The following is a 25,882-nucleotide window of genomic DNA, read 5'->3' as shown; positions in this document are numbered from 1 at the left end:
GCCAGAGAAATTTAAAACTAGAATAGAGGTGATAATGCTATCCAGCACCATAGAGAGATCATGTTGAGCAGAGAAAATCTCATTGGAGAGCCTGGAGGGACCATGCCCCAAACAAGGATTTCACAAAAGGCATACTAAGAAATGAAATAGAGGGAGGAAGGAAAAAGACAATATCTGCATGAACATTTAAATCCTCATCCATAGCGACCTGCTCAGGTATAGATGCAAAGCCAACAACAGTCATAAGAGAATATCCTATTTCATCCATGAACCCTTCTTGATCCTAATCCCCTATTTGATTGCCCCCCTGACCAACATTCTGAAACATTTCAACATCCTCGTTTAGTACCTGAAAATCTTGAACTGGTTCCACCCAATTCTCCTCCTGAGACTGAAGCCTAAAGGGCAGTCCCTGGCTAGATGGCCATGCTTGTGGTAGTGATAAGGCAATTTTTCATAGTCCAAATCCTAAGTAACGAAGTAACCATCCACCTTAATCTGGATCTTTTCCACCAACCCCTCCCGCAGATCCAACTTAACCAAAATGTGTGCCACCTTTAGTTCCATGGAAACTTGGAAGGACATATCCACTTCCAATAAGGTTCCAAGGATTTTCCCAATAGCCTGGAAGATATCCATAGACCATATTTGTGGGGAAGGAGAGGGGAGGAGCACCCATACATGAATCTCCTCTAGCCTTTCCCTTTGTGCATAAAAAATAGGAGTCCACCATTTCAATAAAACCAGTGCTTTGTCGACACCCCAATTGCAAGCATGAACAAAATCAACAACCTCCATGTTTGAAAACTAAACCATAAACCAACCCCGAGATAGAAAAATAACTTCAATCGGTGTTTCAGGCCCTAACGTCCATTCCTTGTTTATCCATTCATTAATGAAATTGGTAGAATATTGACCACCCTTTACCTGCCCTATGATTATGCATTCTGAGGCTACCATGGCTTCATCCATTCTGGTATCCCCACCAAGGATTAGCTTGGTAGTCTCCACCTTATTCTTAATGACCTACCATTTCTTCCTTTTAACTCATAAGGGTATATCATTTACAGAGGGAGTGATAGAAGAGACCTCTTCCCTAATATGACTACGAGGACCTAGAGCCCCCTCCTCAATAGCCCATGAAGCCAAAAAAGTTTATTGAGGACCTTCAATAGAGCCTGCCTACCCCTCAACACCTGAAGGGAAAAAACCACCAACCCCCTTTGACCCCAGAGAGCCTACCTCAGTCTTCTCATCGCAGAGTTAACCGATGGAAGGAAAACTAGAGGAACTAGGCACCACATAAACAATATTTTACCCTGACAAAAACCCTAAGGATGAGACCATCGGGAAACTAGTAGCATCTTTCTCCGGACAACCCACTGCCACCACAACAAGGCAAAAAGACTCTAAAATACTGAGAGCATAAGATACACCCAAGAGCTTACAATGTAAGGCTTTAGGCAGACTCAAAACCCCCATCGTCTTATCCCCCTCAACAATTTGTTTAAGCCTTCCAACTTCTTAAGTCCATTACTTCTCACAATGTCTTCCAAGCCTCCCGTTAAAGTCCCTGAACCAAACAGAAAAGAGGGAGATCTTGGAATTACCTGCAATTCCGCTAAAGTTTCGACAGAGAACCCTACTAAAGCCATTGCCACCTGAGCCTCATGTACCTCAGAAACAAGAAACTAGCTCTCCCCCATAACGCCCAGGGATTTTGACTCCTCCAGCAATGTAAAACCCCTGCCATGTTGTAGGCCACATCAAGGTCGATTCTTTTGCCAGGTGTAGTCCGAGCTCAAAGTATCACCCTTTCCAGGTTCTTCTCCATCAGTTCCAACCCCCAAATAGACAATATATCCTCTGGAACCAGCTCCAGGTCCACATGATCCATCAGATATACCATTTTTAAAATAGCTAGGGGACTAATAGAGATTTGAAAACCTAAACACCAGTAACCACCCACACCTAAAGTTTCCACCAACGAGAGTAGTAACGACAACCTCCTGCAATAGTACACCGTAGGGAAGACACCCTCCACAACCTCAAGAACACGACAGATACCAGAAAAAAATCGTATGGGAAACCACAAGTGTTAAATGATGACTATGAAATCTAATAAAGACAATAACCGACTACCTGAGCTCCGAGCCGGTAAACCAGATAGCCTCAAAAACAAATGGAAGTCAATCGAAAATAGAGGGAAGAGGAATATAATCCTCGAAAAATCCAAAACCCTTCCTTGGCACCCAAACCAAGGAAAACTTAGGTAGATGTGTGAGCACCATGATGGTACCCAATTGTCACAACCTTCAACCCATGGCCACCAATGTGGTTAAGCCATGTCTTTGGCCCTCAAAATGAACTCCCTCTGAAATCTTAAATATATTATATTAAATAAATAAATAAATTCATTTTATATTTAAATATAATATTTAAGGAATTATATAGAATAATTGTGGGATAACATTTATACTAGATATATTTCACAAATTATAACATTTTTCGTAACGATTTGTCCAAGTAGCTGACAATTTCATGTTGATTCTGATTTTCTTGTCAGAAACTAGCAATTTCTTTTTCAAAAAATATGAGAGTGAGAGGGTTTGAATCATAGTTTTTAGGGTGGAAATGAATGCAGCACCCTCAATAACCCCTAGAGAACCTAAAATTATAAAACTCGACAACTATAACCTATATTTCCATAAAACTCTTGTCATATTTCATCAAAATCATGTGAGAAAGACCATACTTTTGTAGGTTAGCTTGTCACTTGTTTAGAACATGCCTAATAATAAATACAAAATTGATATATTATACAAATTATGTTATAAAAAATAAAATTTCAAAATAAGTTTTTCATAAACAATAACTTGTATTTTCATATATTAATTCTATTGAAGTTAAAAATAATAATAATGTGCCAAGAAGCACATCTACAACCGAGTGTTAGGGAAATGTCTAATTTTGTATGTAATCAATGTGGAGTTGAAAATAATAATAGTAAAAATAAAAATAAAATTTTACTTAATATAAATTAATGTTAGCCCAAACAAAAATGAAGATAACCATATAAATAAGAAACTAAAAAACAATTCATACAAAAATTACAATTAATCAATGGGTTAACTTGATTTTTTCTACTCATATTTACTAAACTTCTTTGCGGTTACTCAAGTTTCAGGTAAGTAGATTGTAAATAATAATAATACTTATGATTCCATGTGATTTTAGGTTTTTGATTAGGTTTCCATGTGATACATTCAAGCTCGTATATGACACTTGAGATATAATATTAGATCCAAACAAATAATCTAATCATATATGTTGTATAAATTGGAAACAAATTGTGTTAAAACATTTCACAGTCAAATAAATGATACATTAAAATTCTAAACCCCATTATTTCTTTCTTACAAATTAATAGCTAAGGTTTTTCTATGTTTTATGTTGATATATTACTTATGTTAGGTTTAGGGTTTATGGTTTCTCAAATAAAATGCAAAACAATCATTTGCATATGATAAAGTGTATACAGACCTAATCCCAAACATTAGTCTAACCTAATTGTTGGGTAATTTAATTACGCTTTAAATTAATTTGAATTAAATTATCAATATAGGTAGGTAAACTTATGAGGTACACTACAGCATATGTGCTCAAAAATCAACTTTCAATTGTGGTACTAAAATAAAAGCTCTAGTTTCTAGATAAGAAATAGAGAATTAATCTATAAATTTAGTAAAGAAAACCTATTCTATAAGAGAATATGCATTGAAATGAAAAAAGGATTTAATCCATAAATAGAAATTGAAATCTTAATCTAGAAAGTGATGAAAATATATTATTCATGAAAGAAATTCATAATCTCAAAGCATTAAATTCTATGAGAGCATAAAGTATGAAATTCTATTATATGAGTGCAAATTTGATTCTATTTTTCAATAAAGTTCATCCTAAGCAAAGCACATGATTTAAATTCAAGACTTAGAAACTAAAGACACATAATATAGTAAAAATAGAGAAAATTGTTCTAAGGAAAGAAGTAATTTCTAATCCAATGAAAGCAAAGGAAAAAATTCTAGGAAAACAAAAAGGAAACTAATCTAAAAATGAATTTAAATTGTCCTCTAGTGAAGATAAAGGCAATTATTCTAAGAAAGTAGTAACCCTATTCTAATGAAATCATAAATAACTATTCTATGAAATAAATAAGCTTAATTCTACAAAATGATTAAACCTATTTATAAAATAAATGGCAAATTTTGATCTAGACAATGTTAGGTCCCTATAATATTAGTGTAGTCCCTACTATTATTGTTATGTAGGCTATGATTATATTGTGACCTCTTAGAATCCTATATATAGAAAGGAGGTCTTGTCATCCATATCATTCAATAATTGTTTATTTATGTGATGTAAAGGAGGTTTCCCCTTCGAAAAGGCTAATTTTGAAGTCACCGATCTATCTCTTTTGTGATTTGCATACATAACATTTGGTTTCAGAGCTTTGGATTCTAGGGTTTCACTACTGCAAATAGGTCATATTAGAATTTTCGCTATAACATTTTTCTATGAAGCTAAAAATTTTACCACGCGGCGCTAAAATCTTAATGAACTTCTTGTAAAAATTTCAGATCTTGGTTCACTATATTTTTGGAGGATGGTCAAAAGAAGTTAGGAATTTTGCAGGATCTAGAATTCAATCTCAAACATCTGACCTAGGGAAAATCATCATAACTTTATCTCCAAGAATAATTTTTGAATTTTATAAAAAATGATGGAAATTTCACAAGCTTTATTTCTTTTGTATAGTTTTCAGGGCCGAAGCTCGAAAAAGTGACACATGAGACTTTGTACAAGTTGACTCTACTGAACGAGTCCATAATCAGGTCATCGTGGGATATTGCATATAATTTTATCTTTAAGAATCCAAATTTGGTCTGACTTGTGGAATTGGAAAGAATACTTAGAGGACTATGACAGGAATGAATTTTAGATCTTGGAGAGCCGAAATTATACAATAGTTTCAATATCTAGCTCCGAAGAAAAATAAAAAAGGTGTGTATATTTTTTTAATTTTCATAACATTTCTTTGAAAAATTAGTTTGAATTGTTTTAAGGGGCATAATGAATCATAGAGATCATTGTTTAATGCAAAAATTCCTTGAAACAAAAAAGGGGCATAGTGAAGCATAAATATCATTATTTGATTCCAAAATGCCTCAAATCAAAGAAGTGGACACACCTAGTAATAAACCATAAATGTCTTCTATGACATATGAAGAAGAGGAAGAAATGCAACATGATATATCAAATTTACGAAACCAAGTGCAACAAATTTCACTCTCGCAAAAAGTGAAAAAAAAATGAATTGGAAGCCATGATGAATGCTAAGATAGATATTATAAAAAGGGACATGGTAATTTTGAATGATGGTTAAAAGAAGACATGGAAGAAATGATGAATGTCAAGATATAAGGGTTAAAGGAAGGTTTGGAAAAATTTCAAGAAGAAAGGCTTCCTAGTGGTGACAAGGCAATCCAAGAAAATCATGATGAGGAAAAAAGGAATATGAGTTATGATTTTAGAGACTCTGTGTTGGTTTTAAGAATGACCACATTCCAAAAATCGATATGAGGAAGTTTCATGGAAAGGATCTAGTAACATGGATACTACAAATGGAACAATAATTTGATCTCCGTGATGTGCAACTGTCCTATAATACTAGTGATTACCCCATTACTATTGTTGTTGTATCCCTTATTAATATTGTTTTGCCCCTATTGTTCCCATATTATAATTACTGTGCCCCATAGAATCCCTCTATTGTTATTTTTGTGGCTTTATGTTATTATTGTTAGGTCGACTGGGTTATATTGTGACTCCTTAGACTCCTATATATAGAAAGGAGGTTTTGTCATTTGTATCATCCAAGAATTGTTCATTTGTGTAATGTAAAGGAGGCTGCCCCCTTGAAGAGGCTGAATTTTAAGGTGTTCAACTATCTTTTCTATCTTTTTTTGAGCTGGTTTCATAACATTTGGTATCAGAGCTTTGGATTCAAGGGTTTCGCTGCTCCAAATAGGTCATCGTGGCATTCTCACTATAGCTTTTTTTCTGTGACGTTTCAGAAGCGAAAAAAAAAACCCATTTGCGATAAAATCGCACTGAATCTCAGATCTGAATTTTAGAGCTTTTCACACTATATTTGTGGAGATATGATCTAAGGAAGTTGGTCTTTTTGTAGACTCCTGAATTACATTCCAAACAGGTGACCTGGGGAAAATCGTCATAACTTTTTCTCTGAGCATCGGATTGAAATTTTGTAAGAAGGTATAGAAAGAGGACGAACTATAGTTTCTTGTATATATTTTTCAGTGCCAAAGGTTGAAACAGTGACACGTGGCACTTCATACAAGTTTGCTCTTCTAGAAAGGTCTATAATTAGGTCATCTTGGGAGATTGTGCATAACTATTTCTTGGAGAATCCAATTTGGATCAGAATAGTGGCATTGGAAAGAGGACGTAGAGGGCTACTACAGGTCACAATTTTAGAACTGGATGATCCAAAATTATAGAGATACATCAGATTCAATATCAAGCTCCTATAAAGTGAAAAAAAAAGGTGTGTAGTTTTCTTTAAATTTTTGCATAAGCTTGGTTTGAAAAATTAGTTTGAAGGAATTCAAAGGGCATAGTAAAGCATTATTATCGGTAATTGATGCCCCAAGGAAAGAAAATTCAAACACCTAGTAAGCAACCTGAAATCTCTAGCATGACTCATAAAGAAGAGGAAGAAATGCAACATGGTATATCAAAATTACGAGAGCAAGTGCAACAAGTGTCACTTGCACAAAAAGGAACAGAATCTAAGATGGATGGCTTAAAGAAAGATGTAGAAGCTAAGATGGATGGTTTAAAGAAAGGCGTAGAAGCTAAGATGGATTGTTTAAAGAAAGGCGTAGAAGCTAAGATGAATGACGTGGAAGCTAAGATGGATGATTTGAAGATAGTCATGGAAGAATTGAAGATAAATATGAATAAGTTGCTACAAGAAATGGTCACTAATGGTGAAATGGTAGTAAAGGAAGCTCATGATGAGAACAAAAGAAATGCTAATCATGATTCCATAGACTCTAATGTTGGATCGAAGACCCACCATATTCCAAAAATTGATATGAGGAAGTTTGATGGCAAGGATCCCGTAACATGGATATTACAGATGGAGCAATTTTTCGATCTCAATAATGTGCAAAACACATAAAAGGTACGTATTGCAACTTTATATTTGTAACCAAATCAGTTTGTATGGTATCAATGGCTTTGCTCTCGTAAACAAATTATCATTTGGGCAATTTTTATGAAATAATTGACAGCACATTATGAGGATACAAAAATCAACACTTTTTTTAGCCAATTGATAAGTCTCAAACAAAAGGGTTCAATAATGGAGCACATTGAGGAGTTCCAAAAATTGAACATAAGGGTAAAACATATTGCAGAGGAGCATAGGATTGATGTGTTCATAGGGAATTTAAAGTATAATATCCCACATGATGTTCGCCTTTGGGAACCTGATTCATTAGAGAAGGCATTCAGGTTAGCAAGAAAAATGGAAAGCAAAATTATGGCAACCAGGAAGCATACCAGTCACAACTATAAAGATGGAAGTGTTGTTACCCCTAGCCTTCCACAAACTATAAGTTTGACACCACAAAAATTGAAAGAAAAAAGAGCAAAAGGGCTTTGTTATAGTTGTGATAGCAAATACACTAAAGGTCATAAGTTCGCTGAGAAGAAATTATTCTACATAGATTGTGAAGAGGAAGAAGAAAAGGAGCAAGAAAGGTCAAAGGAAGAGGATATACTCCAAGAACAAATCCTAGATAAAGAAGAAATGAATCCGACCATATATTGTAATACATTCGCTGGAATTACCACTCCTCAAACCATCAAGATAGAAGGACAAATCAAGAAGAAAAAGGTAATAGTGTTGATTGATTCAGGAAGTACACACAATTTTATTCATTGTAAGGTAGCAAAAGAATTGAATTGCTTCCTATATCCAGCACCAGAGTGTCAAATGATGGTTGCAAATGGAGGAACGATAAATTTCTCTGGAAAGTGCCATAATATCAAGCTATCCATGGGAGAATATGTATTGACTAGCCCAATGCTTTCCATTCCATTGGGAGGTGTTGATATTGTACTAGTAGACCAATGGCTACAATCCTTGGGTACAATAGCTTTTAATTTTCAAGAACTTTTCATGAAATTTTCTGCGGAAGGAAAGGAAGTTGAATTAATGGGTATTGCAGGGAAACCGGGAAAGATAATCAGCTCTAACGGTATGACAAAGGTTCTAAAAAGGGAACAAAGAGGTGTAATTGCACAATTATGTTCACTAGGTGTTTCCACATCGGAATCATCTATTTCTCCAGATCTCCAAAAAGTCTTGGACAATCATTCCAAGGTATTTGAGACTCCCAAAGGTCTCCCACTTATTCATGATCGTGATCATGATCATGCTATTCATCTGATTCCAGGAAGTGTTCCTCCAAACATCAGGCCATACAGATATCCCTATGCCCAAAAGAGTGAAATTGAACATATGGTTGTAGAAATGCTAGAGGCTGGTCTAATTCAACCTAGTCAAAGTTCTTTCTTTGCTCCAGTAGTATTGGTGTACAAGAAGGATGGATCATGGCGCATGTGTCCGGATTATAGGGAGCTCAACAAGCTCACTATTAAAGATAAGTTTCCCATTCATGTCATTGATGAATTACTGGATGAATTGCATGGATCAATTTACTTCACCAAGTTGGATCTTCGTTTAGGATATCATCAAATTAGAATGACGACTGAAGACATTCTGAAAATAGCATTTAGAACTCATGATGGTCATTATGAATTTTTGTTCATGTATTTTGGCCTTACCAATGCACCTTCTACATTTCAAGGTTTGATGAATTCCATTTTCAAACCCTTCCTTAGAAAATTTGTGTTAGTATTTTTTGATGATATACTAATCTACAACAAGTCTTGGAAGGATCATGTTGAACGTGTTGACAGGGTGCTACAACTATTGGACGAGAAACAATTATATGCAAAAAGATCCAAATGTTTCTTTGGAGTACAAGAGGTGGAATATCTGGTTCATATTGTATCTCATGAAGGAGTTAAGGTAGACCCTAGAAAAATTAAAGCCATTAAGGAATGGAAAATCCCCACATCCATAAAGCATCTACGAGGATTTCTCGGGTTGACAGGGTATTATCGCAAGTTTGTTAAGAATTATGGGAGAATAGCAGCACCTCTAACAACATTATTGAAGAAAGATGCATTTTCATGGACTCTAGAAGTAACAAAGGCCTTCGAACATCTTAAAGAGGAAATGTGCCAAGCACCGGTCTTAGCTACACCGGACTTCACAAAAACCTTTATTGTGGAATGTGATACTTCAGGAAATGGAATTGGTGTTGTTTTAATGCAAGATGAAAGACCCATTACTTTTGAAAGTCGTCCAAGCAAGGGAAAGTTTTTACACAAAGCTATTTATGAGAAGGAAATGTTGGCAATACTACATGCACTTAAGAAATGGTGACCCTACCTAATGGGAAGGCACTTCAAGGTAAAAATGGATCATGATAGCCTTAAATACTTTTTAGAGCAAAGGTTATCCTATGAAGAGCATCAAAAGTGGGTCACAAAGATGTTGGGTTATGACTTTGAAATCATCTACAAAAAAGGGAAGCAAAATTTGGTGGCAGATGCACTCTCAAGAAAGGATGAGGATGTGGAAGCATTGTTGTGCACCATTTCTATTATCCAACCAGATTGGATAAACGAAGCAAGGTAGGAGTGGAAGAATGATGAAGAAGTATGGGCACTTATTCAAAAGTTACAACAATATTCCAGTACATATGATACATTTAGCTGGAAAAATGATTCGTTATGGTACAAAGATCGCTTATACCTGTGTAAGAATTCACAACTCAAACAAAAGATTCTTATGGAATTGCACACTTCTACCTTAGGAGGGCACTCAGGATTTTTAAAAAATTACCACAAGGTTAAGAAGGAATTTTTTTGGGATGGCCTTAAATCGGATATTCAAAAGTTTGTGGTGGAATGTTTGGTTTGCCAACAAAATAAAGTTGAAACAATTAAGACCCTGGATCTATTACAACCTTTATCCATTCCAAGCCAACTTTGGGAGGAGGTTTCAATGGATTTTATCATAGTTTTACCCAAGTCTGAGGGAAAGAGTGTCATGATGGTGGTAGTTGACAGACTTACCAAGTATGCACACTTTTTTGCATTATCACATCCATTTAAAGCTAGTACAATTTCTACTGCATTTATGGAAACAATTCAAAAGCTACATGGAAACCCAAAGATTATTGTAAGTGATAGAGATCCCATTTTCACTGGAAATTTTCGGATATAATTATTTTCTTGTCTTGGTACTTAGTTAGCTCATAGCTCATCTTATCATCCTCAATCTGATGGGCAAACTGAGATAGTAAACAAATGTTTGGAAGGATATCTTCGTTTCTTTGTATCTGATAAACAGACACAATGGGTCAAATGGTTTCCTCTGGCTGAATGGTGGTATAACACTTCCTTCCATACAGAAAAAAAAAATGACCCCATTTATGGCACTTTATGGATATCAACCACCCTACATCACATCATTACGAAAACACAAAAAGTGACAGAAATGCAACAAAAGGCATGGGAACTAGGCTTACCCACAAATAGCTAAGTTGAATGTGTCGACTTCTCCTAGACCTGATGTGGGATGTCCTAGCTGCAAGGTTGATGTGAGGAATGAGCTCTATAGCATCGATTTGATGATTTTTTATAACATTGAGGTTGTGATACGAGTGCCACAAATCTAGGGAAAGCAATACTTAGTGGGAGGTTTCTGAAATGATCCTTGCATGTAACCTCCAAATGTTAAAAATAGATCCTTTAAACAAGGGATGCCTTTACAAGCTACCTTGCGAGAAGCAACCCATGCATGCAAGTCTGTTTTTCTCAGTCCCGAAGGGAACTGGTCAACTCAGCTGCACATGCAACAGGTTGTTCGACTACTGGAAAAAAATGTGCATTTCTGGTTGGGAGCTTAAATGGCTGCCCAGGAGATTTGTGAAATTTCTGGGCAGAGAAGCTTACTACTACCTAGATTTGCGCAAATTCTGGGCTGAGTAGCCCTACTGGGGAAAATTGCGCAATTTTCTCTATGAGGATTGACTGGCAGAGTTGCATAATTCTGGAGCGCAATAAGTTTCATGTCAATATTATGCAATTTCTGGAGGGAAGGTTGGTTTCCCTCCAAAATTGTACAATTTATTGGAGGAGCTACTCAGCCTACAGCTGGGCCAAGTCTGGGTGATCAGCCTGTGAGGGAAATGCATCAAGCTTTGATCGACAGGCTGCCTTTGTGCAAGCAAAACATGGAAGCTTTTGAACTTGATGAAGCAAGACAAGGTGTTGTGAAAGGTTGGTAGGGAGGCTCCAAAACGAGGCTAAGGAAAAACTTTAGAGGATTTTGTAGCTGCTACAGCACTTGGTGACACACTGGTAGAACTCCAGCCCTCTGAATGGACCTTCTTCATGAAGAGAAATTCTAACACCTCTTGAAGTATAGTTCAGTTCTCAATTCATCTTAGTTTCACACTAGCTTGATTGTAAGATGTATCATATGCAAAATTCTTGGTCGATTGACACACATTCCAAGCCAAGGCAACATAATTGTTTCAATTGGGGTTGAGGGGTATATTGATGCACAAGTATTATAGTCGTCAAAGTCTTAGTTTCATCTTTGGTGTTGCTCCACTACAAACAGGCCTGGACAGTACCCCGGTGGAGTAACATAGGAACACAACCATGGCTCTAATCCCAACGAGCCTGGTTAGTACCCCAGTGGAGTTACTTGCATCGCCTCCTTGCGTAGTGTTATCACTAAAAATGCTGTTGTCAAAATTTTTTAGTCAGGGTGTTTTCGCAGTGCCTGAATTCTGTTTAGCAGTTTCGCAGCGCCAGGATTCTTTTTAGCAGTTTCGCAGCGCTACCTGTTTGAGTGGTTTCGTAGCGTGCTACGAAACTGGGGATTTGTTCGAGTTTTCAGTGGAGGTTCAAATCTTATCATGCCTTTTGTGGATGAGTTTGATGTGCTTAAAGGTCTAATGCTGACTAAAGGATATAACTCTGGTGTTGTTGCATACGATGCTCTGATCTATGGATTTTGCAAAACAAGTGTTAAAGTATTACAACAAGCAATTGTCCATTTACTATGAGATATAATGGTGGAATGCTGTCAGCCATCAGAAAGGAAAAAATGCAATGATGCTTCTGAAAGGTATATGAGCGCCTTCAAAAATTTGGCATTCCCACTCCAAGTATGCACTTGTAAACAGGGATTACCTCTATCAAGAGTTGGACTACTTTGTGGAGCAAGGGATTTTGTTCAAGTCCATGAAAAGTGAATTATGAAGCCTTTTGTGGAAAAACCAGTTCATGGAGATGATCACAGTGTTATGATTTACTACCCAAGTTCTGCTGGTGGAGGAATGAAAAAGCTACTTCAAAAGGTTGGAAATCATTCATGTGAGTTTTGTCAAGATCTTAAAAATGTACGATGGAAGGGTCAGCCTATTGATTCCAGTTAAAGGGAATGTTAAGGAGCGCATTTCCTGGAGTTGATATGGAACTTTCAAATTATCCCTCCACCATTATCGAAGTGCGTGCTCAGCAAGTTTGTGCCAGTGTTACAGATAGGCAGCATTGTGTTTATTGCTGGCAGAAGAAAAAGGGACACCGAGAATTCTGTTTGGAACCGGTGTAAGAGGCTGAGATTTGCTTCTTCCCAGCCATCGAGTAACCTATATTAAAGTTCATCTATGCATTCTATGAAACATGAACTTTTCAGCCAGAAAACGAGATATTAGAGGCCGAACTCTTCTGGTGTTGATTACATAATTATTGTGCATTGGTAACGTGGCATGAGGCCAGAACTTTTCTCAACAATCATAGCCCCTGTATTTGTCATCACAATGGTCCGAATGGTAGCAATATAGAAGAAGAATTTAGTAATTGAATTCTTGAAGGGCGAATGGTATCGTTTGAGAATTTGCGAGTGGTATCATTTGAGAATTTGCGAGCCAAGCTTTTGCTAGAAAAGGGATTTATCTGTGATTTAAGTCACACCCTGCTACCTAAAAAATCAAGCAACTCCTCTTTCATGGCTTATGTGAAATGCATTGCAGCCATTTCTTCAAGGCACACGGTCTTTTAAAATGACTGATATAAATGAAAATGGCGTGAATGTTATTAAGCACGTTGTTTCATTATTAATGTATATATTGAAGACATGAAAGTGCTCTGATGAAATGCAGCGATTAATGCCAAGTGTCAAGTAGTTTTATAAAGAATTTGATTGCCACAAGGCCGCCATGGTTAGTGACACTGGAATAGAGATGTGGCACAAAGGCTAGAATGATATTGATTGATTTCGTTAAAAGACGAGTGCGCATTGAATAAACACAGAAGGAAGGTTGGATTTGGAGGAGAGATAGAATGGCGCTTTATAATTTGCAAGGATTAGTTCAGGGTTTTCTAGAATCCGTCTTTCGGGCAAACTGTTAATATTGATGAATATTTGATAGATAAGAGAGTATCATAAAATCGTTGCTATCGTAGTGTTGCTCAGGTGCGCGCTATACATTTCATTCTGTGGAAGATAATCAGATCAGAGGATTTTTGTTAAGGTCCTTCGATCTTGTGAAACGCCTATGATTTGAGTTCTTTCAGATATGGTAAAATAAAGCTCGTTTTTAGGGGTTTCAATTGTGGATTGAATCGTGCAGAAGTTGTGAATTTTGATCTTGTAGATTGGCTACCACATGGAGGGTTTGCAGTGGAAATGCTTCTGATATTTGCAATAAAGATTTGGATCGTTGGTCAGTGAGCAGGAACCCAAACGCTCCCAAGGGAACAGAAGGCTAGAGTTTGCATGGTTAAATTGTTGAAGCCATGAAGCCACATTTAATTGGAATGACAGGTCTCGGGGAAATCCATTGTCGTTGTATCATTCCCCTATTTCTGCATTGAGCTGCCATATTCACTGGTATGCTTGGGAATAAGTTGGGAAGGTACAACATTTATAAAGGAATAACTTCAACTTATGGAATGGAAGGTCACCGTGCTAGGATATGATTTAGAACTTTCATCTTTCTTATTCCTTAATTGAGAGGGTGTCATCTTCACAAATTTGTTTGCTAACCAATCTGCAATTTGTAACATGTTTGCAATCTTCATAGTACTGTCATGGAATGTTACTTCCTATCCTTGGATGGGATTCAAATCGTGCTGTTAAGAAATCTCGTATTTCAGAGGATGAAGCACGTTTCTATATTGCAGAGATTGTGGATGTCCTTGAGTACCTTCACAAAGTAGGACTGATACACCGAGATGTAAAGAGAATATACTTCTTCAAATCAATGTAAAACACCTCAATTTCAATTATTCCGACTACGTCAAACGAGAAGACCTGCACATTTGTTGGTACAGCTGCCTGTGTTCCGCCAGAGGTCCTTAAGCATGCACCTCCAACAATTGGAAACGATCTATGGGCACTGGGTTGCACTTTGTATCAGATGCTGTCTGACATATCACTTTTCAAAGATGGCAGTGAGTGGTTCACATTCCAAAGGATCATGGATAGAGATTTCGAATTTCCTGAATATTTTTCTTCTGAAGCACGGCACCTTATTGATTGTTTGCTGGATATGGACCCATCTAAAAGATTGGCTTCTGGCCCTGAAGGGTATGCTTCTCTCTAGAGCCATCCTTTCTTCAAGGGAGTTGACTGGGATAATGTTAGGAGTATGCTGGCTCCAAAGTTAGCCCCACCATTAACTGTGACTCTAAATGGGAGAAATTTCTAGATCCAGGAGAGTTCATTGTGATGTTTTCATTGGTTAAGAAAATTCGGAAACTTTACAACAAAAAGATGCAGCTGATTCTGACAGACAAGCCGAAGTTGATATATGTAGACCCAGTCAAATTGGTACAGTAGGGTGAGATAGTTTGGTCTGAGAAATCCTAAGGAGCTTAATGTCCAAGTGTTGAATTCTTCCAACTTTAAGATCTGTACTTTGAAAAATACCATCTCATTTGAAGATTTGAAGACAGCAAGGAATACTACAGTGACTTTATGTTCCAGTTGGGATTTATGAAGTTTTTTTTATTGGTTTGATGCTAATCAAGTTTGTTGTGATTTGTAATGACAGAAGCAAGCTTCATCTTCTTAAAACTATTTAGGTTCCTTATAGTTGTACAAATGTCTGAAGAGATCATGAATCTAAGCAGAAAACGCTTCAAAGATACTTAGGTTCTATTTTGACATCTACAGCAGTTTCGTAGCGCGCTACGAAACAGCTGTAGAATGCTGTTTTGTGGAAAAACAATGAATTTTGATGATGAGGTCAGCTAACGGTAAAAAGAAGGTCTCAAACACAGGCAGGGAGATCATACACGGATTTCATAACAGCTCAAACAGTGACAGGTGTAGGTCTTGAAGGGAAAATAAAATATTTTGTTTATTTTCATAAAGTTTTCTCAAAGGCAATTTATGACCGAGCTACTAGGGTATTGGTGGGGTTTACAGAATGTTCGGTTGATACACCTATTTGGTCCATGAAGCATCCGGATCATATGGCATATGGTTATTATGCGTTTTCATTAAAGGTTTAAAGAGTTTGGAGCGTGGTATTTATATGATGAAGGAAAATGGGAGACAGAGACCGTTAAAATAGGAGCACATCTTTCGCTAAATTAATGAGCCATCAGCGCTTTCAAGCATCCAAAATCAGTATTCATTGTATCCGTAGCTTAGCCTTCTCAACTCAATCAGCAAAAGGACATGTGTCAGGAGCCAGAAAAGCATCAAGCATACAAGGAGAAAGGAATTAGTATTTTAGTTTGATTAGGATTGTGTGCAATTATATTTCAGCACTTTGTAATAAATGCATTAATTAAATAGCATGTAGGAATAGTTAATAGTCACCTTCGAGGCTCCCCTCATGCTGGAGGAGGAAGCTCGAGGTGATTTAGTTTGCTTGCATATATATGGATGAAGATAGAATGTAAAAAGGGTTGGACATTTTATAGAAAAACAGAGTTGTTTTGGAGCTATTGTAAGACTTATCACAGTAATAGTAAAACAGTGTTATTTTCTTCTCAAGATTCTCGATGGATTATTGTGTTCAAATGTAATGGTGGTGTTTTATATCATATGTTATTTTACAGCCTTGTTATAGTACAATCACTCAGAATTCATATCCTATGCTCTGACTTCCTGTGTATTTAGCAAGCTGTGGTTTTTATGGAATATGTTTGGACATGTAATGCAAAGAGCCTTGACTTCCATGAATTGACTTTGTTTATCTTGTTCACTTAGTGTATGAGACTCCATAGCCCAATGAGAACCAGTTTGACATGAATCCAACCAGCTTTTGCTTTTATCAATGAATAAAGAGTTAGCCATCTTTTGTAGTGAAGGATTTTATATAGAGTTTGTGAGAGAGCCCTCTCTGATCAAAGAGGCTAATCTTTGATCTAAAGCTAGGTTGAAAGAGTTACATGAAATCTTGCTTGGTTGCAGCCCTCAGTAGTGATTTTGTGATAACACGTAGGAAGACTTTCTCTTCTTTTGCCTTATTCATTTTTCATTTTTATTTTCTTTTTACTTTTCATTTTTTTTCATTTTTAATTTTCCACTGTGCATAGCACTTATTCATTTCACAGGCGGAAGAGGGATCCTGACTTATTGAGAGCAGAAGAGGTTGTTCTAGTAGAGAACTAGTTTATTATATCTCTAATGTGCTTGTTAAGGTTTTCGCCCTCACCTTACTCTACTTGACTGAGCTGACAAGGGTTAACCCAAAAAAACTGACTAGAGAAGGTGACACTAGTTAGCGTGCAAGCGTTGTGTTTTCTCCAAGGTTCATTTTGAGCAATATGTATTTTCCAGCGACGTATCTTGGACTAAAAGTAACAAGTTCATCATACAAGGGCAAGATGACAGATAACCAAGTAGTGATAGTTTTAGAAGCCCTCTTGTACTTCACCCAGCTCGTTTCAAGAGTCATATATGGTTTCATGTGAAACTAACCTACGAACGAAACAAGCGAACTAACAATAAGGAAAAGCAAGAGAAGAAGCAAGAGCGAAAGAAAAGTGAGTAAGAAAAAAAGCAAGCAGACAAACAAACAAACAAAGTAAGAAAAAAAGCATGCAAGCAAACTGATTGAAATCAAGCACTACTCCTACTCCTAAGCTAACGATGCATGGGTTGTCTCACGTGAAGTGATACTTCCAATGCAGCTATCGGCACATTGGTTGACCCATGTTGGTGAAGGTATGGTTCGCAAACAAGACAGTTGTGTGAACCCGCAAAGAAGAAAGATGTAATAGTGAAGACAACCACACTTCTTGTTTAACAATGCCCACAGGACATAAGCAAATATGAGTGCATGACGAATAGTCTGTGGACTTATCATGGTGTTGTGTGACACTAAGTGCAACTTTGAAGCACAAGCACACTCTTGACTGTGACATGCAAGAAAACGAAAGAAACAAAGACAACTTACATTGTGAACAATTGCTTGCAATGTATGATTCCTCCAATGCATGAGCAATGGGATAGTGCAGTTCCAATGTAGGAAGTGTGATCTGTGTGTGCGATGGATCTTCAATGCATACAGATGAGTGATGAGGAGCCTTGGGTGATTGAATAGTTTCATGATCAAAAGTGAGACTAACCCCAAGAGAGCGAGGACTTGACATAGCCATTAGCTCAGATTGATGTGCCTCAACAGTCTCGGGTGTTTCAGCTTCATCATCAAGTAGATCATCATAAACCGGTGGCTTCAAAAGATCAGCTATGATAGAGTCATGATCGTGATCAAATATGGAAGAAAATGGATCACGACCGCCATGATCAAAAAAATCAATGATTTCATCGGCATCCTCATCATCAGATGAATCAAACAGAGGGGTAGGTGAAAAGTGAACAAACTCATCCTATGTGTTTTTGGAAAATGCATATGAAAGATCAAGGGGATTTTCAATGAATAACTTATCCTCTCCGTTGTTGAATAATGGACCAACATCCGGTGAGTCCTGTGAGTGATCAACAATGGTTGCATCTATTGATGAAGACACACATGCGAAATCAGGGATGGAAAGTTCACCAAAGATGTTAAGCAAGAATGGAGAAGGCTTGGATGGAAGGGATTCCTCCTTCGCCGAGTGTTGATGCTCAAGATCCCATTCATACCCTTCATGAATGACAGTGCATGTTGTTTGTGCAATACCAACTCCGTCAATGGGGTGTTCCTCATTCACAACAAGTGAGGAGTCTGGAATGGACAAACACAAGACAATATCATCCAAAGGAACACCCGAGTGTGAATATAGAGGTTGTAGAATAGAATACATATGAGAACTAGAAGGATTCACAACCAAATCTGCACGAAAATTGAGTGAAGTGATTTTGGGAGGATGTGTAAATAGAACAGGTGTGTGATCATGATCCTAAACATCACTTGGTAGTGGTGGAGTTTTTAAATGAGAGGAAGGCGGACAGTCAATCGATACAGTGCCTGCATCCACATGAGATTGCAAATCTCCCTCACTGAAGAGTTTTGAGTGAGGCTTGATCTCAAGTTTTTCTTGGGACATGCAGATTTCTTAAGGAAATACTCAAACTAGTCCCAAATATAGGCAAATTTCATCTGGCTCCTCAAAGCTTGAAACTGCAAGTCATGGAAGCACTGCCAAAAATCAATAACCAATTCATGCAGAGCCTTCCCTTTCTATAACAATTTCTGACCAATATGGTCTGGATCAAAATGACAGAAAGTTTCTTCAATAATATCACAGAAGTGCTCAAGTGAGTGCATGCTATCAGCTAGTAGGCTAAGCAACCGTCGACATGGAGATTTGTGAAGTGTGTGTGCAAGTAGCAAGCTGGCCTATTCATCAAAACACCCATATTCCTCATGAATCATGGAAATAAATTCATGTAAGTACTCAATCCAGGCCACTTCACCTTGACCACCATACATGAAAGTGGACAAGAGATCGAAAAACTTCCCCGTGATGGACACATCTTCACGATTTGAAAAACATCGTGGAGGGAGAAGAGTGCAAGAATCCATGAATGGTATGCAAAGGTTCAAAACTAGATGAGAGAACACAAATTTTAATTTGGCCCTCCTTCTAGTGCCAGAAATTTTGACGGTACCGGACTTTCCAACATGTCAAGGGGATCTCCCCGGTAAGAAGTCCCAATTAGACCTTAGACCGTTTGGCTTAGGAGTCCCAGCAGCAAGTCATAGAGAAATTCCTTAAACGTGGTGTCACACAGAGGTAAGTAAGATAACTCTGTTGGTGGGTTGAGATGAGTGCACCCATTGGCAACCTGTAAGTGTATGCAGCTGGGAAGGGAACACACAAGCGAAGATATGTCACAAGATGGAAAGCAGGTCAGTCCAACAATCCAAAGTGATGGTTAAACCAACAATGCATCTGCAACAAGATTCACATAATTGCATACAAAAGTGTTCATACACAACTACGTAAGTTAAACAACATACATTGCCAAGCAACTAGAACAGTCCAACTACAATAACAACATATGCATGAAAACATGTTGGCTCTTATTATATAAAGAAGTGTAAGTTCCAATCATAATACATCCATGTAAACCTACTAACCCCTACAGTGGAATGTTACAACCACATCCATTTGCTCCTCCAAAGAGATGAACTAGCTCTATGTAGTGGAGAAGCTAAGGCACGTTACAATAATGTCCAAACTCTTTCCAATATAGTCTTATCAGAAGCTTAGTTGACCAAAAGCCTATACAATGAGTTATGAGGTACTATTTATAGCAAAGGATGGGGTGACCCTTGATATTCCCCTTTGTGACAGTTCAACTACCCTCATGACTCTTCACCTACTCTATGACTCTTATATCCAACTATTGACACTTGGCTTACACTTGACATGACTCAACATTACAACGAACATATACTCATGTGAGACAACATGGCTTGAGAAAGCCATGCAAGACATCACTGACACTCGGTTCATTATCCTGAGACCAACTCTTTGACATTCTTATGATGGTGAAGGTGGTAAGTTGATGCCAAGCTTGGTCGTTTGTGATGGTGTGCATGCACCTCATGGTGAAAGCTTGCTGAAGTGAACTCTTGCCTCTATTGTAATCGATGCATTGGTTCGACCCCTTCATCCAACTTGTCTGCTAACATACGCCTGGTCTTCTTGGGTGAGGTTGACCCAAAAACACACTGATTCATAATGTTTGTGATGACCTTTAAGTGTGTGCTGGTGGTCATGCACATCAACTTGTCGAAGTACATGTTCAACTCCAGTTGGACATGCTTCTTTTCATCACCTTGGTGAGTGTGTCGAAAGGATTAGATTGCATGCATGTGCACAATGATATGCATCATTCTAAATCCCTTGCATGTGATCAACAACAAATCTCATCATGTATACTCCATGTTAGCTACTGGGATGGCTTTTTAACTTGTACAGGTGCAATTTCATTTGCAATTTCATGTTGTGCCCACTACTGTTCCTATTCTTGTTGCAACTCATTCATCTGCTAGTGCAGCCTCATGTTCTTCCTAATTTTCTGCTTTAGCACATGCAACTCCTTCTCTATTCCATTCTTTGTCTTCGCGCGATCTTCATGTCGTGTTGTCACCTCATAGCCTGAGTCTCCAAAGTTGATTTAATTATCAGTGTATCTACTTGATCTTGCAACTTTGTTCTATCTCTGTGTTGTCAACAACCTTCCTCTTGCATTCATTTCATACTCTACATGCACTACATTTGTTTCATTCGTTGCATTCATTGTATTCGTTTCATTTGTTGCACTCATTGGATTCACTGCATTCGTTGTATTCGTTGCATTCGTTGCGTTCACTGCATTCAGTGTGTTTGCTGCATTTTTGTATTCACTGCGTTTGGTATACTACCTTCAACTACTATTCATTATGCTTCTTGTTGTGATATCTTGATGTTCTTGTCTACGAAAAACTTGATATCTTTGTAAATAGGCAAGCTCCTAGACTTTTGATCAATTGCATCCCCAGGTGTGCTCTGAATGGTGTCTTCAACTCTTCTCTCTTGGAAAGCATTATACTTGGACTATTGAGAGGTAGATGAACACCTGCAATACCTGGAGACATGGAAACACTCATGGCAAGCAATCTGTCAGTCTAAAACCAAAATGAACTTGAGAAATGACTTGCAACATACCTGTGTGATTGATCATGGAGTTTGTGCAATTTCAGCCAGGAGCTCAGGAGAATGACTGCCAAGATTGCAAAAGGAACTGTATGGACTACTGGGACACTGAATGACTACCGGAACTATGCAATACACAGTCCATTCTAGTCGTTGACTGCATGAATTGCACAATGTGTAATCTCAACTAGCAATGGCTGCAGGCTCAACGACTACATTGCGCAATTTTCTTGGCCAATAGCCACTGTCACTCAAGATTATGCAAATCAGGCCTTGAGAACAACTGTCAGGTAGAAATGCACATTTCTAGATAGGAAGGCAGAGCCTTCCCTCTCAAGATTGTGCAATGTTGTCTGGTGAGGCAGAGTTCGGGCCAAGGTTGGACAAACTCACCAGTGGGAAACTGAATGTGAATGTGAATGTGAATTCATGTTGATACTGAGTGTAAGAATAATTGAATGATCATGAATGAAAATGGTCAATGACAGATTTAGAAAATGGAATAGCATGCATGTGCGTGAGGCGAGTCGTCAAATCGGCGACCCTTCGCAAAAAACAGTTTCATGCATGTGACAGTAGTGAGATGCTGATGAAAATTGAAATGGTGCTAGGACAAGCTAATATACATGTAAATGGTAGCAAGCGTTCAAGGAAATCAAGAAAAGAGTACTCATACAAGAAAAAACACAAAACGCGACAAAACAACAACATAAGGCATGGGAAGCGTTATTACCCCAAAACAACTGAGTTGAATGTGTTGATTACTCCTAGATGTGATGTGGGATGTCAAAGATGCAAGGTTGATGTGAGGAATTAGCTTTGTAGCATTCAGTTGATGAGTTTTGATAACATCGAGGTTGTGACGGGCATGCCACAAATCTAGGGAAAGCGACACTTGGTGGGAGGTTTCTAAAATGATTCTTTCATGTAACCTCCAACTACTAAACATAGATCCTTGAAAAAAAGAATTCCTTTGCATGTTTCCTTGGGAGAAGAACCCCATGCATGCAAGTTTGTTTTTCTCAGTCCTAAAGGGAACCATTCAACTCAGTTGCACATGCAAGAGGTTGTTCGACTACAAGGAAAAAATGCACAATTTTGGCTGGGAGTTGAGCTGGCTACCCAGGAGAATTGTATAATTTCTGGGTAGATTAGCTAACTGCTACCCAGATTTGCACAAATTTTGGGCTAAGTAACCTTGCTGGGGAAAATTGCGCAATTTTCTCTGTGAGGATTGACTGGCAGAATTGCGCAATTCTAGAGCCCAATAGGTTGCTAGTCAGGATAGCGCAATTTCTGGAGGGAAGTCTAGTTTCCCTCCAAAATTGTGCAATTTCTTGGGGGAGATTCTCAGCTTGCAGCTAGACCAAGTCTGGGTGATCAACCTATGAGGGGAATGCATCGAGCTTTGATCAACATGTTGCCTTTTTGCAAGCAAAACATTGAAGCTTATGAACTTGACAAAGCAAGACAAGGTGTTGTGAAAGGTTGGTAGGGAGGCTCAAAAACAAGGCTAAGGAAAATTTTTGGAGCGTTTTGTAGCTGCTACAACACAAAGCAATCAAGTGCTATTGTTTTATCGTAATTGGAGATCAACAGATGCAAGCGAAGGTTTCATTACAAAAGTTGCAATGAAGGGGGGATGCGATTTTATATTAAAGATGTTCTCATAAAATTATTCGGTTCTTGAGATAGATGAGATCACAAGTTTTTCTAGGACAACCATCTGATTTTTACAATAAAAATCTCTGGTAAAGTTGACATGTATAGTAATACATATCGCAATCAGAGATCAGTGGATCTAAGCGAAGTTTTCATTCCAAAAGCTACGATGAAGGGAAGATGCAATTTTATATAAAAGATGTTTTGATAAAATTAATCGGGTTCCAGAGAGAGAGGAGATCGGAAGTTTTGGTAGGAAAATGATGTGATTTCTCTGATTAAAATGTTCGTTAAAGTTGATGTGTGTCAAAGGCCATGTCAATGCACGTTCTGTCAATTAATGGCGAAATGCAGTGAATTTATGGCTATTTTATGTTCTAAAGGATTTCATTAATACTAATGATTCCCAAAGATTTCTCTCATAAAAGTATTGGATTCATGCATAATTAGTCATTTTCTCTAACTGTAGGTGCTGGACATTCTTGTGTTTTTTCCTCACAAGCTAGTCCCGATAAACAGAATTCACGAGAAATGTCTCGACCATTTAAACCCGGAAGGAAAATTGTTGTTCAACAACAGCTAGTTGGTCCTCCTCCTAAGGTCACAAATATTCCTGTGCTCTTTTCCAACACAACATGCACCCATAATGCTGGGGTCTTTAGCTAGGAGGCCATGTATAAGCGTTTTGAAGATAAGGGGCAAAAAGTCATAGGAAGAATTGTCATAGTAGAGGATAGGGTTCCTATTTCAGAAATTGCATACAATGATGTTGCCAATTCATTTCTCCATAGAATTTTCACTCACCCAAGCATCTCTCCTTATATGGATATGATCAGGTGGTTCATTGATCATATGAACATCGCATATAGGAACTTCATGACCAAGAGAGAGATCGTCATCAGCTATTTCACTGCAAAAGACTTGTCTGCAATGTACCGCCTCCGAGAAGCTCATAAGAAATATGATAAAGAGTTTGTTGAGAAGTTCATGTAGTAAAATGAACACCAATATGAGGTCATTCGAGGATGGAGAAGAGACCCATAAGTAGGAGGACAAGGGTATGTATGTTATAGCCTCTATTAATGCACCCTATTATTTTGTTGCTGCAATGATGTGTAAATTGTTTGGCTATGAGAATACCTATGATTTTTCAGACCAATGGGCACCCTTGATCGAATTTGCCTATAATAGTTACGTAATGGACTATGTAACTATTCAGTCTACCAACTTAACCAACAAAATCATAGAATATAGGAAAAAGCATAATTTTTCTTAAATTGTTGTTCTCCCATTCTACATGAGTGCCTACATTATGGATTGTATTTGTTTCACTTCAAATTTTCCACCCATGTGATGGAAATGGAATATTGAAAACCCTTTCCCTATTCACATTTACCATAATATTCTATGGGAGTCAAAATATCGATCCCATTTTTACAAGATTAGCCATGGTGTCATCCTTCCTATTTACTAGTTTGTTTTCAATGAGAAGTACCCTAGAATCTTTGCTAAAGGAAAAATTCACATGTTATCAGCTGGAAGATGGTTTGGGGAGGAATCATTTACCTATGTTCGAGTTTTTGGAAGCCTTGAAAAGCCTCATGTGTTGCCCCTGTATGTCCCTGATAAGCTCCTAGCCCACGAAATAGCCAACCAAACTATGGGAAATGGAATTTCTAAGGTCATGAAAGAAAGAAAAAAGACAATGTGTCTTGTCTTTATGATTCCCTATGGGTTCTATTCTTTAGAGAAGTTCAAAAATGTTGCTAAGGAGATCTAGGAAATCCAACTAATGAACTTTCCAACCATTCCAAATCAGCAGTATGATCTAATTAATATTGTGAAAATATTACAACACAGGCAAAGATCAGGCAGTTTACAAACGAGCCTGATAAATTTTGATGATTTATTTAAATCATTGTTAAATTATGAAGAGGTTAAAAAAGAAGCAATACCATGGCTCAGCCCCAAGAAATTAGTGCAGTTTCATCAATATAGGGTTAAAACGATTTCCCATTTTCCCAGTGAAATTTTGAATCTAAGTCACCAGAACGTGAAACAAGACACAAGATCAAACACATCTCAGAGTCAAGATGTAGTTCATGTAACTAAAACATCGACATATAGAGAATCAAAGGAAGAGAAGGTAGTGACAGAAGAAATTTTGGATGGGATTTGTGATCATTTTCTTAAAGAGGCTAACCCTAAAGAATAAGAAACTTCATTATAGACATAGATTTCTCAAATTTTTGTAATCAATGAGAATACCTCATTCATTGTGGATCCTTCTAAGGAAACTATGGATAGTGATGATCTGGAAATCATCCCAGTTTTCCAAACCTCTGAGTTCATTCTCAATATTGAGTAGATTCCTCCTTTGGACATATTTTACAGTCTTAAATACAAAGTAGTAGTCAGAAGGTAGAGAAAGAGGAGAAGTACTGAACAAATGCAATATTTGGTCCCTGCAAATACCTTCTTTTAAGTACAATAGGTACCCAAGTGACCCTTGCTGAAGATCTTGGGAGACTATCACAATATAGAGGATCCTATGCTAGTGCAACAATTGACAAAGCCACAGAAGTGAAACAATTCCTAAGGGAGAAAGATGATAGAATAAGGAACCTTGAACAAAATTTAGAAAATGAAAAGCAAGGAATTTTGTAGCAATGGCAAGCTCATTTGCACAATTTCAAACCAGTTTTGATGGGATGAAGATTCAATATGAAATTGACATGAAGAGGCAGGATGCCCACATACAGGAGCTAGAGCATAGAATTGAGCAACTGAAGGCTAATTGTGAGACGACATAATTCATGAAAGAAGCATATGAGCTAAATAACTTGCTTGCTTATTAGAA

General features: G+C 37.6%; 1 pseudogene; it reads left to right on the top strand.

The window, feature by feature from the left end:
* The first annotated feature begins 14,345 nt into the window (after positions 1-14,345).
* On the top strand, positions 14,346-15,251 carry LOC149194103 (3-phosphoinositide-dependent protein kinase 2 pseudogene; annotated as a pseudogene).
* The last annotated feature ends 10,631 nt before the right edge of the window (positions 15,252-25,882 follow it).

This window comes from Pinus tabuliformis, chromosome 2_2 (assembly GCF_031772625.1).
Source record: "Pinus tabuliformis cultivar Carrire ecotype Pingquan chromosome 2_2, CPIR1, whole genome shotgun sequence".
In the NCBI taxonomy this organism is placed as follows: Eukaryota; Viridiplantae; Streptophyta; class Pinopsida; order Pinales; family Pinaceae; genus Pinus; species Pinus tabuliformis.
The sequence above is the reverse complement of the archived record's forward strand: the minus strand, read 5'-3'. Positions and strand labels throughout refer to the sequence as shown.